The following is a 21152-nucleotide window of genomic DNA, read 5'->3' as shown; positions in this document are numbered from 1 at the left end:
CAATTGCGGGGCTAGTGCTACGATCCTACTGACACTAACAGTCTCTCCCGAGTCGAGACTCTAACCTACGACGACTGGCTTGTTAGGTCAGCATCGTACCTCGAGACCAACTGGGCGGGTGGTTACTCAAAGGTTCGTTTCTATTATCCAGCGGTTTTTATAAACCATTCTTAGCCCATTAAAAACAATTCTCGTAAACAAAACAAAATCAGTCACAAAATATTGAAAAGATAGTAGGAGGGTGGTATCAGAGGCACGACTAAATGATGTAAGACTACGATATTTTTCTATATTTTTTTATTTAACAGTGCATTTTTATTTGCTGAAACATTAGAGAGCTTTAAACAATAATTAATATAAATAAAATATATGAATGAGACCTTATTTATATTGATATCTCCACTTCGCAGATATTCAAATTAGAAAAGCATTTGTTCGTAGCTTGTAATGACAAGACAAACATTTGAATTAGCGAATTCGGTGTATTCTCCCTCTCTCAGTAGGCAGCAAATACGAACCTGTTTGGTATTTGAGACCAGAACGATTTTAGTACTATTGCAGTAACCATGTACTACTGACAGCCGCCAGCATTACGGATGAAGTCTGGCACGAGATGACTGTTTCGTCATCATAGTTTCGAGAAAAACGCGTTTGAAAATTAACGTCGAAAAATTATTTTTCAATTTCCAAGAAAACTTTTAAGTTAAAGATTTTCAATCCTTATCTAATACTTTTAGGTCTATTATGCACATATTATAAGCACATTGTACGAATTAAAACCTTAATTTTACTATTTTTATAGAAAAATTTCGATTTGTGCAGCAAAGGCACTTTTACTCATAACTCTGGATTTTTTGGGAATTTCGAAACGGGGTTTCGTGGGATGAAATCTAACAACATCGTTTGTCATCAAAAACTCAAAAATGCAAAATTCTGAGTTGTGCCAATGTTGCACGAAACCGACGTTTTGTCTTTCCTCCTTTACACGGCTAGCACCTAGCGTCCGTATGTCACTGGTACGGTTTTGGTATGAAAATGATGGGGCGAAATGTTCGAATGGTACCTTTTATATCAAGGTTTCGTCAGTTTGTTGGAAAGAAGGTGGCGCATCGAGGAAAAGAGAATGGAAAGAAAAGAAAAACATTTTTAAAGCTGCACCGGCCGCTGTCAAAAAATGAGCACCAAGAAAAATATGCTTATTTGCAACGCTTTTCCCGCTATCAGCAACGTTTTAAAAAGAAAAAATTCAATTAGCCACTTCAATTACAACACTTTGAGGCACCAAAAGGTGCCAGTTGCCGATGGTTCTTGTTCTTTGGTTATTCCAGCCATTTTAATACTTTTGCAGTAGCCATGTACTATTAACAGCCGCCAGCATTACGGGTGAAACCGGTACTATTTTACATTTCCTCCTTTCAACAGCTAGCACCTAGCGTCCGTATGTCACTGGTACGGTTTAGGAATGTAAATGATGGGGTGGAATGTTCGGATTATACCTTATATATCAAGGTTTCGTCAGTTATTTGGAAGAGTTAAGAAGAGGATGGAGTTGAGAAGAATAGGGAATGGTAAGGAAAGTAAAAAAGCATTGGAAAGAAAAAGTGACCTCGAGTAAAGCAACAACAACAAATCGTTTACAAAGTTATATCGATTGTATCCGTTAGTGTCGGCTGTGCTTGGGAATAGAGGTAGTGATTGGCTGCTCGGTATGATGTAACATCGATTGTCTAGATGTTATTTACCAGTTTTTCGATAGTGTATCTCTAACAATAAGTTGTTTTTGTTACATAAATTTAACCGTAATAGAATTTCTGATCGATTGATGCCAAAACCTCGATAACCTGATTATAAATGAGTGAAATATAAGCGCTCAAAACCTGACCACTTTTCTCTGGGTTTTCCTAGTAGAATTACTAGATTTTCAAATTCAGGTACCTTACCTCCAGATAGACGTAGTCCTACGTCAAAAAATCAATGTTACCTTACTGAATGGTACTTATTGGTTTTGAAACTTACTAAAAACATTTATTTGAAAAAAATTATATCCCAGAAGCAATTACTAAAAACATTTATTTGAAAAAATGTATATCCCAGAAATAATTACATCTAAATATGTTACGTTATATCGAGGTAAAAGTTACGAGGTATGACTGTAGCACTATACCGACGAACACAACCTGAGTTTTAAATCGTCTTTACTCTAAAGTTTGCATTTATAGAAGCCGACAGCGATCAATGTAGTCTGCTAAATGTGAGGGGTCACTCGTGGGAAGAAATGTCAAATCGTATCGTTCAAATTTTCGTTGCACGGATTCAAGTAATCCTCTGGTTGTAGACAAACTTTCCTCTACTACTTTTTACTTCTGTAGAGTTTACGGAATTACACGAAATAGTTCCGGCATCTCTGACTGTAAAGTTAACATCACACAATGAGAGAGGATACTAAAATGAACCGCACTAAAATGCAATGGTCCAAGAGAGTGTTTGCCCGAGCAGGAGAGCATAGTAAAATCATAACTCATTAATAACAAATTTTGTTATGAAATCCAATCGTGTTATTAGACAACATTATACAACACGCATATAAAAGAAATGTCAAATTTTTATATCGTTGTGCCTTTCACATGATATTTCAATTTATATTTGTATATCTCATTGAAGATGTGTTTTTAACCCTGGGAAGATAATCTTATTTTGGCGTTAAATTGATGCAGGAATTTTAGATCATTCAAAAGTTTTTGTTCGATGTTTAATAATAAGTGGTCATTACGATGTTATCACATCGACAACAAATAACAAATACCAGAATTCAGTTTTTTTTTAAAAACGAAAACGTTTTCGCACTATTTGAAAAAGAATAGGGCAATGTCACTAAAAGCGAGGAGTCAAATTGACTTAGACTATCTTTCCAGGGTTACACGGAAATAGTTTGTTATTGATTGTTTGTAACATGTTCAGTTAGGTATTTAACGTTCAATAATTCAAAAATATTAAATAACTGATAATTTTCTTAGTTTTCAGTGCTAATTTTCGGTTTGATATTCACAATATCAATATTGTTATTTAGATCGTCTTGGAGGAACAATACTTTTGGTATCATATTTTGTTATTTTATCAACTATATCCACCATATTCCCTACCCATGGGTGGAGGACTTGACGGTGATCTGTCAAGCGTATTTCCTAACACAATTTTTGATTAGACAACTAATAATATAAATAATAATTTTTTATTTTATTTTTTATGCCCAGCTGAATAGTATAAATAATAATATAGTAATAGCATAATAGTAACAACTCAATATTCAATAATCACCATAATAACATTCGTTTGTATTTTTTTCCTTATGTTTGATTACGCTTGACTTATCACACCGCTGGTTTTAGTCTCGCATGACCTAACAAAACTAAATACTGGCGGGGTCGGTAGGGCTTAAGCGAGGTTTATACTAACCCTAACATTTCTAACAAAACCTCGTGACTGACGTCCATCCATTGCACTCATAGATATAAAGTAGCATTACTAACCCTTCTCATTCCTCTCACAACTACTACTCATATTATCATTTTTCTATATATATACATGTGTGTATGCATATATGCATGTGTCTGTACACGTGTTTTTTTTTTCACTAAATATCAGCTATTTTAACTGCGCGAATTTCTTTATTCCCATATGTCAATCCCAGTTACAATCTGACTGCTGTCGGAACGTTTCTTTTTTCGCTTTGATTCGACCCATTATTGCGCATTTGGTACCTCAAAAATAGTTAGTCGCGCATCGTAACTTTTGTTAATTTCGGTATACCAATGCTCCATGCATTGAACGTCGACAGCTGTCTGGCGTTTCTTTCTTGCTTGTGTCGTGAGTTGCGGGGTCGTTTCTTTATTCCAAGGGCGGGTGTGCACTGACCCAGTGGAATAAAGAAATTCGTTATCAGTTGTACGTTTTTCCTTTTTTTCTGCTAGAATGACTCTCATGCGTCTATGGGTGGTTAAAGGGTTTAAAATATGTTAACAGTGTAATTGTGGCTGTGTTGATTGTACTGTTTGGTTTTGTTGTTAATCCACTCCCTTTTCTCTTTTTTTTCTCGTTCTGCGGCTGCGAGATGAAAATTCACGCAGTAGAACAACGAAAAGAACCAGGTACGTGACATAGGGCAGGAACGCGAACGGTCTTGCATGGGACATATCAAGAGGAGCGATCGAGGACAAATGACGGCATGAATAAAGGTAACAGACGTGAGGAGGAACGACCAAGAACACGAGGAAGACTGCCGACATGAGTACCGACGGTTGGATGGCTTGGAAAGGTATAGCCAACACTACTGTGGTATGTAAGGTAAAATCGGTAATATGAACCGGTTATAACAGGTACGTTCTCCATTCAAATCATATATTTACCGTTGGAACCTCCAGTCCAGAGTAAATTTGTTCATCTGTGACTTTGGTCTTGTCAGGTTGAATTGCTTCTGGAGGTTTTGACCTTACATTCATCATATAACTTGGGCCTAGTGCAACAGTAACCAATAAAACAATTCGGAACCAAACTTGGAATCTATCAGATAGCCGTAAGGCTGCAGTGTCGAAGTAAGCAACATGGCTACGTTCGTCTGTAATGCTGTTAGATCCCGCTAAAAGTCCCAGCCTTAGATTCCAGCGTATTAACGCTACAGCTGGGCATATAAAAAAAAAAAAAAAAAAAAAAAAACTATATCCACCATATTAGGATCAAAATAAGGTATTGTGATAAAGAGTTTTTAAATATCCTGTTATGAAATTATAATATTTTTTCTGCTCGGATAGTTCATCAAATATGATCCAAATTAGGTACACCAGATCAAATAAAACTCCTTCAATGTGTCAATTTTCTCGATCTGAATTTCGTTACATAAATGATCCGAGTGAGATTATTTGAATGTAGATTAAAAGTGCACCTTTTGGACCAAGCTAAAGGCGAAAGAAGACCAGATCGAATAAAACTCCTTCAATGTGTCAATTTTCTCGATCCGGATTTAGTTGCATAAATGATCCGAGTGAGATAATACAGTGCAACAAAAATTGACTTTTTTTCTGCCTTGGATTCTACATATAATTTTTTTGTGTATTTCGATGCAAAACCAAATATCACTGAGTTTGAACATATTTCAACGTAAGGGGTAACAACAGCGCCATTTTGAATTTTTGAGAAATCGGAAATCTTTAATGTTTTTTAGACGCCATTTTGTTTTTAGACCAAATATCAAAATTCTATAAGTTTTTCCACATATGAGCATCTTCTTATCCATCTTACAAAAAAAAAACAGATCTTAAATCGGGCGAAAATAAAATAAAATCGAGGATGTATGAGCATTAACGGTAATGCGCTAATATCTAAAAGTTTAAGTCAAAATATATCTTATATTGAGTAAGAAAAGCCGAGGAAATCGACTGGTAGATGTCTGATCTACATAAAATGTCAGCAACATGTCGGTTTTGCCCTAACTCTCCTGCAATACTAAAATAGGTTTATCTCGACATTAAATTAACTTATTTAAAATCTGTTTAATGTAATATCAAGAATGTTAGCGATACTCAAAGATACAATAACAATTTGTCTTTACATGACACTCCCCCTTCTGCGAGGAAAGGGTTGCATTTTTGGCCAGGACCAGTCAAAACACAAAAATCGCGCTTCAGTTACGAGACAGAATCATCGCGTCTTCGATAAAGTCAAATACGACCTCCTACCCGCGAAAAGGAGAGGATCATGTGAAGCCAAATTGTTATTGTATCTTTGAGTACCGCTTACACTCTTGATATAACATTAAACAGATTTCGATTAAGTTAATTTAGCGTCGAGATAAACCTATTTTACTATTGTAGGAGAATTGGGGCAAAATCGACATGTTGCTGACATTCATCTACCGATTTCTAAGACTTTTTTTTACATAATATATGATATAATTTGACTACCACGAGAGATCGAAGTAAACCACGAACGCGAACGGACGCAATTTTTCGCTGTGTCACAATTTGCTCGTTGAATATACTTAAATTTATTGTTCTCGGATAGTGTTTCATAAATGTAATCGTAAACTGAATCAAATCAAAGGTAAAGTTGCTAGTCGAGCAAAAATCAGCCCGGAAATTGTGAATTCAGACTTCAAGTGACTAATAAGCAACTAACTGTGACAATTCTGGTCTATCAGCACCAGGAAAGAGGAAGAAAATTGTGTATGTTATGTAATGGTGTCGAGTTTAGTGCGCTGGACAAGGGTGCTTTTTGGTGCGGCCTCAATTTCAGCTGCAGCCAGGAGCCAGCTCAATTCAAGTGTTTGTTAGAAGTTGAGATCGGTTGTGAAACTTCCGCCTAATCAACCACAGTGTCGGTTAAATATTGTGTGAGAAAAAGTAAGGACAGGCAACAGCCTAAACTTATTCCCAATCTGATCCGGATGACATAGGTGAGAGCGTTCCTCTTATATTTTATTATATTTTTTTTTAAATGCTGGAGGATTCGATCAATGGGATAGTGAACAAGCAGTCTATTCGTGTTCGCGTGCATTTAATATTTAGAAGTAGCCATTTTGGGATAAAATTCATGGAGTCGAAACTAAACCACGGTTAGAAGTAGAGTTTGAATACCCGGCTTCACGCGTATTGTTCTACACAAAATAGCGTTAGTGATAGAGACCCCCATTGGATCATAATTTGTTAACAGTGACTAAACAAAACAGCTAAAGTTGTTTTGGTGAACATGCACATGGATTATGAGAGTTTGAAATGTAAGTTTTGCTACTAACCAGAATCGATGCTAACTATTTTTCGATTTTTCTAGCTTTTGAATAGTCGTTTTGAATATTATTTTATAATTATGGCTAGTTTGGCGTTTTGTTCGCAAATTTGAGACGTTTTGGCAAATATGTGTACCTGCATTTTTCAAATTATTAGGGCTTTGGATGCATGGAATTTCGCCAATTTTTGTATTTGAAAGGCGACTCTTGCGTAGACAAACAAAAGAAAATCGACGTGAAACGCCGCGTCCATACGCGTCCACATCGGTAGAAAGGAATAGAGCGGTCGTGCATGATGCTTCGGTTCTGCCTTAAAGTCAGGAAATCGCTTTTTAAGAACAGACGAATGTCGTTAGTCGACCTGTTAAGCAGAAAGCCATATCTCCGGGTGACCGAATATCTACCGTTATAATTTTCGGTATAAAGAGGGTCCTTCACGAAGAAACGATAGAAGTGGCGAGACGTTAACGTGGACTCAATTCCAGTAGTTTTCGTAAAATCGTGTAGTCAGCTGAGATAAATCAATGGGAGATACGTTTCGGTAGTTGTATAAGGACTTCATAAACAGATGTCCGAATGTCACGTCGATACCTTCCATGAGTTCGTGTTTTCTACAGATAGATTATCAACGCGATGTAGTTTTCGGTATAACCTCTTGGAGGGAACAATAGAAGTGTCGAGACGTTAACGTGGATAGAACTTTCGTAGCTCTCGTAACATTGTGTAGTCGGCTGAGATACACCAATGGGAGACTCTCTTCGGTAGTTGCATGATGATTTGTTGAGGGAATGTTCGAATATTTTAGTCTGTATTAATTTAATCGCAGTTCCGGTATTCTCGCGTGCCCTTTTTTCGGTGGTATATCAAACAGAACGAGTTCGAATCGCGTAATAATTTTCGTGGAGGTTAATATGAACTTGTAGGCGCGATATTTGCTATGAACCCGGTACCCGAATTCAGCGCATCGTTTACCAAAACGAAATCTGCTGCAAACCCTACCCTTTTCTCCAACATCCCAGTGATTTCTCGTGGAAGTGCAGAGGTGTTCTCGGCTTCCAATAAAGCGAGTATCACGTCAACATATTCCCATACACACTCCTTCTTTGACCTGCATTCGGATGCGGCCGGCGCTGGTATTGCCTAACATAAAGATAAGATCACCAGTTTTTACACATTGAGGATGAATGTTAGTCCCAAACATCACCCATTGGTTCTCTGTGTAATTACAGCTGATCTGGCAATAACGGAGTAGCAACCGCGGGCGGTCAATCATGCTCTCATGCTCATGCTCATGCTCTCAATATATGATATAATTTGACTACCACTTTCAGATATTAGCGCATTACCATTAATGCTCATACATACTCGATATTATTTTGCTCTGTGAAATATACTAAAACCATGCCAAAACCGGTTTCGTAGAATCACCGTTTTGAGCTCAATTTTTGTCCGATTTAAGATCTGTTTTTTTCTAAAGATGGGTAAGAAGATGCTGATATGTGGACAAACTCATAGAGTTTTTATATTTGATCTTAAAACAAAATGGCGTCGAAAAAACATAAAAAATTTCCGATTTCTCAAAAATCCAAAATGGCGCCATTGCACAGTGTTTTATTTTTCCGTTTTCGTGCGATTAATTAAATAGCGTTCCAAATGTTGATTATAGCCATAATGTATGTTCGGTGAAGTTCAAAGATATTTAAAAATACATCTTCAGATGGAGGCAAATGAGTGATCAATCCACCTAAAAGTGAGATAGAAAATTTACTTTTTTCTCAGATTGAGATAGACGCATGGTGTCTTCGGAAAAATTTTAGAGGATCTCAAAACAATAAACATTCCCTAAGACATCATGTTTCTATCTCTTATATATTACGAGCAACATAAAGTTTTCTATGAAGAGGTACTGAAAATCACAATTTTCGTTATAACTTTTTCCTCAGATTTTTCCGAATTTCCAAACCTTCTGCAAAGTTATCAGTCATCCCAATATGCATGTTAATGCTGAACATTGTTATTTTTTATCTCCTAAAATAAAAAGTTATTTGACATATTTCGATATTCAGATATATATATATATATATATATATATATATATATATATATATATATATATATATATATATATATATATATATATATATATATATATATATATATATATATATATATATATATATATATATATATATATATATATATATATATATATATATATATATATATATATATATATATATATATATATATATATATATATATATATATATATATATATATATATATATATATATATATATATATATATATATATATATATATATACATATATATAACCAAACTTATAAAAATGCAGCTCTGTCTGCCTGTCTGTCTGATCCATAAAGACTTGGCAAGACCCCTCCCTCCTCAGTAAGGGAGGGGTTCCATACAAATAAAGCAAGCAAGCACATTTCTGCACATCTCGAGAACTAATTAACTAAATGGAACGATATTTGGCAGGTGAATGTTTTTAGTGGTAACAAATGTGTTGCATAATCGACCTCAGACAACATTTGGAATTGTAAGACTCATTATGGATAATTTCGTAATCGAGAAGATACACAGAAACCAAACATTGACCCTGGACACCATTTTGAATTTAAAGATGACCACTTTCAGTTTCTGGACAACAACTGAAATGACTGAATACCACCCAATATGAATATTCCCAGTGTCACATTGATGCCAGAAAATCAGCTGAAAATGACCGAATATCACCAATATGAATATATTCAGAATAAGGAGATGTACCAGAGAAGCCAAAAGTCGAGGATGTTGTCATTCCGATAAAACCAATCATTTCACACGATTTGTCATTCGACTTTGATCATATCCTATGGCCGATTCGTTGTGCATTTGCAAACTAAAAACACATCGCAAGGAATCGACGAATTTGAAATGTTTGAAATTATTTAATTAAACACAAAAATGGGCATATATATACCCGAATAACAAACGTTGTTATAGAACAGTTGAGATAACTTCTCCAATGAGCAAAATCATTTCAAATCGTCTGGAAATACGCGAAAATTTAATCGACCATTTTTGATTTGAATGAAACTTTGCACACGTATTTGGCTTAGCAAACTGAGCATTTTTCACATGTGGAGAGATTTTTTACACCTATGAGTTACATTCTAAAAGGGCGTATGCCTTTTGGCATAGGTTTTATTCGAAGTATTGTAGCCCAGAAACCGTTGGTTGTATAGAAAAACTGTCTTAGAATGAGTTGTAGGGAATTAAAAATGCACCAAAAAAAATATACACTGTACAAAAAAAAATTATTTTTGACCAAAAAAATAAAAATAAACATTAAATTTCAATTTAAAAAAAAGAGTTGAATTATTTTTAAATTTTTTTTTTTTAAAACTTGACGTTAATACGCAACTTTTTAAAGGAAGTCCAGGATGGAGAAATGAAAAATATTTTTTTTATGGTAGATTAATTTTTTTATGAAAATTCTAATTCAAACACTTTTCAAAATATTTGTATTCTGATGATTTTAAAAGATGCAGAGAGTCATTTTGAATCAAAAAGCTCTTGGTAGTAAACATTCTTAACGCATTGGTTTTCGAGTTATTCCTAATTTTAGCTCGAACAATTATTAAAATTTAGGAAAATACACGTTTTTCTTAATTTGTCCATGGTTCTCCAGCGAAAACCATACGTTCATTGGAATGCTTGATCAAAAATATACAATTCAATCTTTGACAACAAAACGATTGGGCGCACGGTTCTCAAGAAAAGAGTAAAATGTTCTAAGTGATATAAATATATATAAGAATCAAATAATTATTTTCGAGTTTTATTATCTTAGGAACATATTTTTTTATGACATAGATACTTTACAGAACTAGTTTCACCTTATATTTTATATACATCATAGATAAATGATTCGTCATCTTTTGAAAACAGCTTCGTTTGTATCTTATTTTCTGAAATCGGAACAAAAGAGTTATACTTTTGTGTGGCAGCTTTTATTATAGATTTTTTGAAAATATTGCTCCATTCTGTTACTCCTTGTTCATATTTTTCATATGATACCCAACTAAATGACACTTTTGATTAATTTTTATCACTTTCTGATAAGACCAATCATACAATTCTTTTGCGCTTGTAATGGGATGTTCATGTTCTTTAGCAAAACTTGCATTTCCTGCCATTCGTTTTTATATGCCACCAATTGCATCGCATGGGCCTTTAACATGAGAAGTCGCAAAAAAAAATGCCACTCTGCATCGACGTTATATTTTGTTTTGAACTTGCAAAGACTTGCAAAGTTTTTTCTATTTTTGTATTGTGAGGCAGCTTCATCAGACATTAATATCGCTTTTTTCAACTCTATTGTTGTTTTCAAAAAAACTCATTAATTTGGCAATGAACACCTGAGCCGCAACAGTATCATGATGGAGTACTTCCGATATTATGATGAAGCTGATATTCTTAAGTGTTCAAGATTTTGAATAGTAAACAACGAAGAGATGAATGGTGGCTTGACTATTATTCCAATAACTACACGAATCACAAACTGATAAAGACGTATTGAAATGAGCTTGACTGTTCAATATTTTTAATTTTGCAATAACGTTTTCGTATAATTTGCGTAAGCTTGGTGAGCACCGATGATCAGGAAAGGGTTTACAGCATTTGGGCTTGGTGTACTCCATTTTCATTTTATTCATCTTCACAAATTGCAAACTGTTACTAACACATCTGGAGTAGTGCAATCGTATTTATACACGAAAACAGATATTTTAGGTAACCCAGTAGTTATTGGTTGCGTACTTTACAAACAGTTATTATTAGTAAAAAAGTAGGTAGTGTTGCACGACAAACATATTTTTTTATAAAACATTCGGCAAGGGGGAACGTGTAGGTAGGCTAAGGTTTAGCGCTTAAGTTATTTATCCAATCGTTTTGTTGTCAAAGAATGAATTGTATATTTTTGATCAAGCATTCCAATGATCGTATGGTTTTTGCTGGAGAACCAGAAATATTAATAATTGTTCGAGCTTAACTTAAAAATAACTCGAAAACCGATGCCTTTAAAATGTTTACTACCAAGAGCTTTTTGATTCAAAATGACTCTCTGCATCTTTTAAGATCATCAGAATACAAATATTCTGAAAAATGTTCAAATTAGAATTTTTATAAAAAAATTAATCTACCATAAAAAAATTATTTTTCATTTCTCCATCCTGGACTTTTTTTTAAAAGTTGCGTATTAACGTCAAGTTTCTTTAAAAATAAAATTAAAAAAAAATTAACTCTTTATTTTTTAATTGAAATTTAATGTTTATTTTTAATTTTTTTTGGTCGAAATAAATTTTTTTTGTACAGTGTATATTTTTTTTATGATGCATTTTTAATTCCCTGCAACTCATTCTCAGACAGTTTTTCAATACAACCAACGGTTTCTGGGCTACAATGCTTCGAATAAAACCTATGCCAAAAGGCATACGCCCTTTTAGAATGTAACTCATGGATGTAAAAAATCACTCCATCTGTGGAAAATGCTCAGTTTGCTAAGCCAAATACATGTGCAAAGTTTCATTCAAATCAAAAATGGTCGATATTCGACCATCGGTGATTTGGCGCGATCTTGCTCTAATACGACCTTCAGTTATAGATTTCAGTTGACATTACCTTTTCCATGAAATCTCTATAGGGATACCATCCGTCCTGATTTAGCAGGACATGTCCTGATTTTGAAGTTCTATTTGGGCGTCCTGATTTATTTTTCATATTTTAGAATTTGTCCTGCTTTTCTTGAGATATTTGATTTTGTTTTGTGGTAATGAGCAGAATTTTTGAAAATTGCTCAATGAATGTTTTCGATTCTAGGTCGCAACGCTCATTGCGATCGAATTTTTTTCATTTGTTGAATCTCAGTAATTACCGCGTCTTTCCACGAGGTACATATCAACGCGTAAAAAAATTGAATAAAAAATTAATTTACTTATTGTACAGTAAATAAAAAAGTGTTATATTGTATTTTAATGGGTAAATCACATATTACGTGTTATATTTGCTCATACATCGAAGAATAGAATGGCTAAATTAAATTTGTGCCGAGAAAAGGTGTCCTGATTTCTAACTTCGACCAGATGGTATCCCTACATCTCTATCACCAGAAAAGCGCAAAAATTGAAGGCTGATATAACAAATACTGATGCTATATGAAGTATTATATAACTTCATGAAAGCAAGCCAACTTGTTAGACTGAATCTGCAAAATACATCTCGAGTACCAATACGGTAAGAAAACGTTCAAAACAGTTAATTTTCAAGTTGTAATTGCTAACTAATCAAAACAACGTTGCCGTAAGCATAAAAATCAAAATAAAAATATTGTAGAACAGCGCTGATTTATATTAGGAACAATAAAAAAATAGTGATTATGGCGTTTCGAATAATCACCGGAAAATAAGAAACAATATTAGTTCAACGTTTCGATGCTTGTAATACAAGGTTCTACTTGCGCGTCAAATTTCATGGTGAAATATTGTGTTTTTTCCGAAAAAATCATGCGCCATTCATTGGATACCGTTTTCTATTTGTCAATCAGTGAAAAAAAGATTATGCTTTACAGAATGTTTGCTGATTTATTTAATTGCGAAGAGTCAATTTAGCCCACCACTGCATGGGCTTAGTTTGTAAACAACTATCTGGCGTCTCTTTCTTACATGTGTAATAAATCGCAATGTCGTTTCTCTTGTCTTGGGTAGATCTGCACTGACCCAGTGGAATAAAGAAATTCGCGCATTCATGGGTCAGAATCCGCCACAACAAAGCGCATGCGCAAATGCGTTGCTATGACAACTTTTACCCAGCGCATAGACCTTCCTATCTGCGCTAGTATTAGTGGTCGATTCCACTAATACAAGTTTTATTTTTGGTTGCAAATAATCAACACGTTGGTGGTAATAAAAATTTTCTTCCTGCCCCGAACTTTTATTCAAGTTGTAAGCCGATTTTTAGTTTTATTTCATCTGTTTTCCACTAAAACAAAGTTTGTTAAAACAGGTAACACCAATGAACTAAGATTCATAAGTGAAATATTTTTCGAAATTGAACATCAGCGGATTTTTTGGTTGAAAACAAATCGATTTTATAACGATATACGATTAAGCCTGTATTGGTAAGATCTGGCGTAGAAAGCTCTATACATATACTAGCTTAATATACCCGGCCTTGCTCGTGTAAAAATTTCCGCTTTTTCTATAATTTTCTATGTGTCCCTGTCCGTACATTTTTTCCAACCCATCATTTCAAATAATATTTCTATTTTAGTAATAAACTTGCTTATATACTAGAGATGGTCGGGTTTCGGGTTTTCAAACCCGAAACCCGAACCCGACCCGTACCCGAAAGGTTTGGGTCGGTCGGGTTCGGTTTGAAAATTTTTAAAAGTGTCGGGTACGGGTCGGGTTCGGGTTTGTGAAAAAAATATTTTCGGGTCGGGTTTGAAAATGTCGGGTTCAGTCGGGTTTGGGTATTAAAACCCGAAACCCGATTATAAAATCTATGAAATCTCGGGTTCGGGTCGGGTTCGGGTTTCAATGAAATCAAATTTTCGGGTTCGGGTCGGGTTCGGGTTTGAAAAACATCAAACCCGACCATCTCTATTATATACCACCTTTTTCCGTTGATTAACAATCGATGCGGAGGCATTCCAGCTGGGTCGAGTGAGTTCAAAAATTCCGTTGGAAAATGATTGCTCATCAGCATCTTCGACGGTATCGATTAACTTACAATAGAATCAAATTACATTGAAATTACATAATCAATAGCCTAAGCTCCCCTCTGATGGTTAAAATTATTGCTTGCTATGTCTTCTCGTTTTACTTTTTTTTTGTGTAAACAATATCAATATCATCCTTATAGTTGAACATCAGTCTTCATGATTAATTAACAATTTGGAGATACGTGGACTATCTTCACATTTTCCTCAAGTTTTGAATAACTTCCAATGCAGAAAAACAACCTTCACTATACCAAACCACCAATTTTCGGTTTTGGGGAGTCAGCTCTAACCAATGAATCTAATATCGGGGAGTATTTGAATATTTTTCTTGTTGAATTTGAAAATAGCGTTGGACGCCCGTTTTCTGAACATAGTTCTCTTTCTAGAAATATTGACATTATTTAACCGTTTTACTCAGTTTTACACAGCTTGACAGAAAGCAGAAATCGTGGAATCGATTTCAATATTACGTCCAAGCCTTCTTTTGCCTTTCCATAAAATGTAATCCGCCATGCACGATTTAAAAATTTGCGCCGCAAATGACTATTTGGATTCTGAACGTCATCTTGATATCTAAAATATACATATTGCAGAGCATATATTCGTTTTTCATAAAATTCTGAAACCGGAAGTCGCCATATTGAATTTAAAAAATGTCGTTGGACTTTTATTTCTGTTTTCTAAAGGTCATCCTGGTTTCGGAAATACCAATGTTTGGAGGTTTGTAAACGCTTTTTACAGTTGTATACAGCTTCCCAGAAACTAAAAGTCGCCATCTTTGTTTTAGAAAAACATCGGACATCATATTCCGGTCCCTAGACATCAACTTCTGGCCATGACCGACCGAGGACATGAAAGTTATCGTACCCTTTCAAAAAGTTTCCATAGGGCACTAAAAGGTCTGACTTTTTTATAAATTAAGACCCCCTCCCTCTTTGATAGCTGCCCCTTTCCCCTTCCGACATCATGTTCCGGTCTCTGGAAATCAATTTTCGATCTCCAGACAGACCAAAGGCCTAAAAACTATCGTATTCATTCAGAAAGTTCCCATAATGCATGAAAAAACTTGTTTTCCTGACCAATTAAGGCCCCCTCCTCCTTTGGGGGTTGCTCCTTCCTCTCCCCAATATTTCTATGACCACTTACTCTGTCCAAAGAACACGTATGCCAAGTTTGGTTAAAATCGGTACAGTTATTCGAAAGTTATGCCGGAACACACATACAAAACTTTTTTTTTAAATTAATAGCTGGATTTTAGGAGCTCTTATCTTATTTGATCGATGCTCTTAACCAAATTTTTATTCGGTAGTAGTTGAGCTCCAGCAACTTTTCCAAACTGATGTTTTTATCCAAAATGCTAGATTGGACTCTCTGTTATCAAATTAGACAAGTAATATATCAAGAAATCGTTCCAAGAATGGATGAAAGCAGGTTGGATATTTTGAAACACTTCTCTAGAAACATTTGCATTAAGCCGATTTATATATATATATATATATATATATATATATATATATATATATATATATATATATATATATATATATATATATATATATATATATATAAATATATATATATATATATATATATATATATATATATATATATATAATATATATATATATTATATATATATATATATATACATATATATATAAATATATATATATATATATATATAATATATATATATATATAATATATATATATATATATATATATATATATATATATATATATATATTTATATATATTATATATAATATATATATATATATATATATATATATATATATAAATATATATATTATATATATATATATATATATATATATATATATATATATATATATATATATATATATATATATATATATATATATATATATATATATATATATATATATGGGCCTGACAAGAGCTCCCTATGCAGGCGGTGCGGTGCTGCAGCCCACAAAAGCAAAGACTGCGGAGAGCCCCCGAAGTGCTTGGCGTGCGCCGGGAAGCGTGACGCAAAGCACATAATGGGAGGGCCCCGAGGTGCACGGCCGGTAAGCCGACTAGCAAGCCACGGGCGTGAGAGTGACACAGCTAAATTTGAACCACTGCTTCGCGGCTCAGCAACTGCTATACCAAGCAATCACTGAGTCGTTGTCGGACATCGCCATAATCTCGGACCCCTACCGAATTCCTTCCGGAAACGGTAACTGGATTTCGGACGGGTCCGGTATGGCGGCAATATGGACGACGAGCAGGTTCCCGGTTTCAAGAGATAGTGTCAACTTCAAACGAAGGATACGCGTTGCCAAGGTGAACGGAGTGTACTTCTGCAGCTGCTATGCTCCGCCTCGTTGTATACCGAGCAGTTCGCAAGGATGATCGACTGAGTCACCGGGGAGCTGATCGGTCTATCACCGTTGGTAGTGGCGGGCGACTTCAACGCATGGGCAACTGAGTGGGGAAGTCGACGCACAAACCAGAGAGGCCGGATCTTGTTGGAGGCTTTGGCGAAGCTCAACATAGATCTGGCCAACGTCGGCTTGAAGAGCACCTTCAGTAGAAAACGGCGCGGAGTCGATCATCGATGTGACATTCTGTAGTCCAGGATTGATCACGAACTGGAGGGTAGACGATGGCTACACTCATAGCGACCATCTGGCGGTCTGTTATAGCGTAGACTGTAAAACGAGACCGCATTTGGCGAGAAGAATTAACACTCCAGCTCCTCGCGGGTGGAGGATATCACACTTCAACGAAGAGGTATTTGCGGAAGCAATAAGACTAGAACACGAGGCGAGCAGAACTCGTAACCCGAGCGCTGATCAACTCTATGCCATACTTTCGCGGGCGTGCGATGCCACTATGCCTAGGAACCGCCAGCCTAGGCATGGAAGGCCACCAGTCTACTGGTGGACCGACGCGATAGCGGACCTCCGCAGAGCGTGTCTTCAAGCGAGAAGAAGGATTCAACGTGCGCGAACCGACGAAGAAAGGGAAGATCGTCGAGGGGCACTCAGTTCCGCAAGAGCGGCGCTTAAGAGAGCAATAAAAGCTAGTAAACGTGCGTGCTTCGAAAGACTGTGCGCTAGTGCCAACACTAACCCGTGGAGGTAACGCCTATAGGATGGTGATGGCCAAGACTGAGAGTGCGATGGCGCCCGCAGAATAATCACCAGCGATGCTTGAGCGGATCATAGAGGGACTCTTTCCACGCCACGAGCCAAATCCTTGGCCTCCGGCTGGCGAGTCACTTCACTGACGTTCCAGTATCTCAAACTCAGACCAGAGGTGGTCGGCCAACCTGCCGAACACCCAATATATGAGTGACGGCGTTAGCCGTGCCGAGGCAGAGGGAGACGGAAACGGTTACGAATGAGGAACTCATCCGCGATCGCCAACTCCCTGAAGGTGAGCAAGCACCGGGATTGGATGGGATTCCGAATCTGGCTGTGAAGAAGGCCATCAAGAGGCCCCCATACTATTTCGGGAAGTCATGCAGAAGTGCCTGGATGACTGTACATTCCCAGAGAGATGGAAGCGACAGAAGCTGGTCTTATTGCTGAAGACAGGGAAACCACCTGGTGACCCGTCGGCATACAGACCCGATATGTCTGCTCGATACGGCGAGTAAGGTGCTCGAGAAGGTTATTCTCAATAGACTGGTTAGGTACACCGAAAGTGCAAACGGTCTGTCGAGTAACCAGTTCAGCTTCCGAAAAGGCAAGTCTACGGTGGATGCTATTCTGTCCGTCACCAAAACAGCAGAGGTAGCACTCCAGCGTAAAAGATGGGGCATTCGCTATTGCGCAATCGTCACGTTGGACGTGAAAAATGCGTTCAATAGTGTTAGCTGGGATTCCATAGCCCACTCGCTTCGGAAACTATACATTCCGTGTCTTTGTACAGGATTCTGCAAAATTATTTCCAGAATCGTGTGCTAGTTTACAGCACAGACGAGGGTCAAAAATGTGTCCCCAATTACCGCAGGGGTTCCACAAGGTTCCATCCTGGGCCCGGTACTGTGGAATATCAAGTACGATGAAGTGCTGAAACTAAAGCTCCCCCAAGGGGTTATGATCGTTGGATTTGCGGACGACATCACACTTGAGGTCTACGGCGAGTCGATCGAGGAGGTTGAGTTGACGGCTTCGCACTCTATAAGCGTCGTCGAGGACGGGAATGCGCTCCAAAAAACTGGAGCTGGCGCATCATAAAACGGAGATTTCAGTTGTCAATAACCGCAAGTCGAAGCAACAGGCGTTGATCAGTGTCGGGAATTGCACCATCGCCTCTAAGCGCTCCCTGAAGCTGCTGGGGGTGATGATCGATGACAAGCTCGCCTTCGGGAGCCATGTCTAATATGCCTGTAAGAGGGCTTCAATGGCTATTGCAGCACTATCTCGCATGATGTCCAATAGCTCAGCAGTGTACGGCAGCAAGCGGAAACTTCTAGCTAGCGTGACTACGTCCATACTGAGATACGGCGGGCCAGTGTGGTCCAAAGCACTAGGTACTAGTAAACATCGGAGTAAGTTGGAAAGTACCTACAGGCTCATGTTTCGAGCGCGTATCGAACTGTGTCATACGACGCAATCTGCGTCCTGTCCGGCATGATGCCTATCAGCATAGCCATTAAGGAGGACGTAGAATGCTTCGATCAACGTGACACAAGGGGCATACGAGGTACCAGAAGATCATTCTCGATGATCAGATGGCAGCAGGAGTAGTCCAATTCCGCGAAGGGTAGATGGACGCATCGACTTATTCCGGATGTATCCGGATGGGTCGGGAGGCGCCATGGAGAAGTGAACTTCCATCTGACACAGATTCTGTCAGGCCATGGTTGCTTTAGACAGTATCTACACAGATTCGGGCATGCGGGGTCCCCAATGTGTCCCGAGTGCGCGGATGCGGAAGAGACTGCTGAGCATGTCTTCTTCGTGTGCCTTCGTTTTGTGCATGCGCGGAGCGACATGATGGTGGTGAGCGGGCCAGACACCACTCCGGACAACCTAGTTCGGAGGATGTGTAAAGACCCAAACATTTGGAGGGCGGTTTGTACAGCCGCCTCTCAAATAGTTTTAGAATTGCAAAACAGGCGACAGGTTGACCACCGACACGCCAGTGTTAGCTAACGGCCAGTCTCCAGGTTAGTTAGCTAAGTTAGCAAAAAGACCTAAAGAACCAAGAGGATGCACAGGGCACAAAAGCCGCTCCCCGAAGCAATACCTAGCGGTGGTCCCGGGGAGTATTATGGGCTGGAGACTGAAGGGGTTTTAGTGGGTCCGGTCACTGATTCAAACCAACCCCACACTTCCTGAGGTTGGTCACCTCAGGGGTTTGGATGCAAATTTCCCCTTCACCTGATATATATATATATATATATATATATATATATATATATATATATATATATATATATATATATATATATATATATATGTATATATATATATATATGTATATATACATACATATATATATATATATATATATATATATATATATATATATATATATATATATATATATATATATATATATATATATATATATATATATATATATATATATATATATATATATATATATATGTATATATATATATATATATATATATATATATATGTATATATACATATATATATATATATATATATATATATATATATATATATATATATATATATATATATATATATATATATATATATATATATATGCATACGGATTTCCGCTGTTGGTCAAAGCGGCGATGGATCGAGTGATGTGCGAAGAGGTTTAAGACAAGGTGATGGTCTATTGTGCCTGCTGTTTAATATTGCCCAAGAAGGTGTCATTAGAAGAGCGGGAATTAACGACACAGTCGATCGGGTACAGCTATGGAAAATTGTACACGAATACGGATTTGCGGACAAACTAACGCTGTTGGTCGAAGCGACGATAGATCAAGTCATGTGCGAAGAGGTTCAAGACAAGGTGATGGTCTGTTGTGCCTGCTGTTTAACATTGCCCAAGAAGGTGTCATTAGAAGAGCGGGAATTAACACGAGTGGCACGATATTTTAAAAGTCGGTCCAATTGCTTGGCTTTGCCGACAATATCGACATTGTGGCTCGGACCTTTGTAAATATGGCGGATACGTACATCGGGTCGATGAGCTCGTGAACCTGGGCCTACTGGTAACTGCCGACAACGGAACTAGCAGAGAAATACATCGGCGCATTATGGCATGAAGGCACGCATAATTTGGTCTCCGGAAGACGCTCCAATAGAGTCCGTGCCTAGTTGACCATCTACTGATCAGACCGTTAGTCCATGGTAGACATGGACTATGCATGTGGAGGACCAAAGCACCCTTGCGGTCTTCGAGCGAAAGGTGTTGCGTATCATCTTCGGTGAAATGCAGATGAAGAATGGAGTGTGGAGAAGGCGAATGAACCACGAACTATAGGAGCGGCTTGGAGAGCCATCTATTGCCGCTAAGATTGGCAGGTTGCAAAGGACGGGGTATGCTGTAAGGATGCCGGACGACATCCCTGTTAAGGTGGTCCTTGAAACAAATCCCTCAAGGAGGTGTGCAGCG

The 21152-nt window shown here is 37.1% G+C and overlaps 2 protein-coding genes across 4 annotated transcripts in view; one reads left to right on the top strand and one right to left on the bottom strand.

Moving 5' to 3' along the window:
• LOC129718275 (synapsin) overlaps nucleotides 1–21152 on the bottom strand; it is a 229956-nt gene that overhangs the window by 107542 nt on the left and 101262 nt on the right. The window lies entirely within an intron of this gene.
• Nucleotides 1–21152, top strand: part of LOC129718277 (tissue inhibitor of metalloproteinase) — a 139766-nt gene that overhangs the window by 82683 nt on the left and 35931 nt on the right. The gene's annotated exons all lie outside the window — the stretch shown is intronic.

This window comes from Wyeomyia smithii, chromosome 1 (genome assembly GCF_029784165.1).
Source record: "Wyeomyia smithii strain HCP4-BCI-WySm-NY-G18 chromosome 1, ASM2978416v1, whole genome shotgun sequence".
NCBI classification, from domain to species: Eukaryota; Metazoa; Arthropoda; class Insecta; order Diptera; family Culicidae; genus Wyeomyia; species Wyeomyia smithii.
Note: the sequence above shows the minus strand (reverse complement) of the source record. Positions and strands in the feature narration are given on the sequence as shown.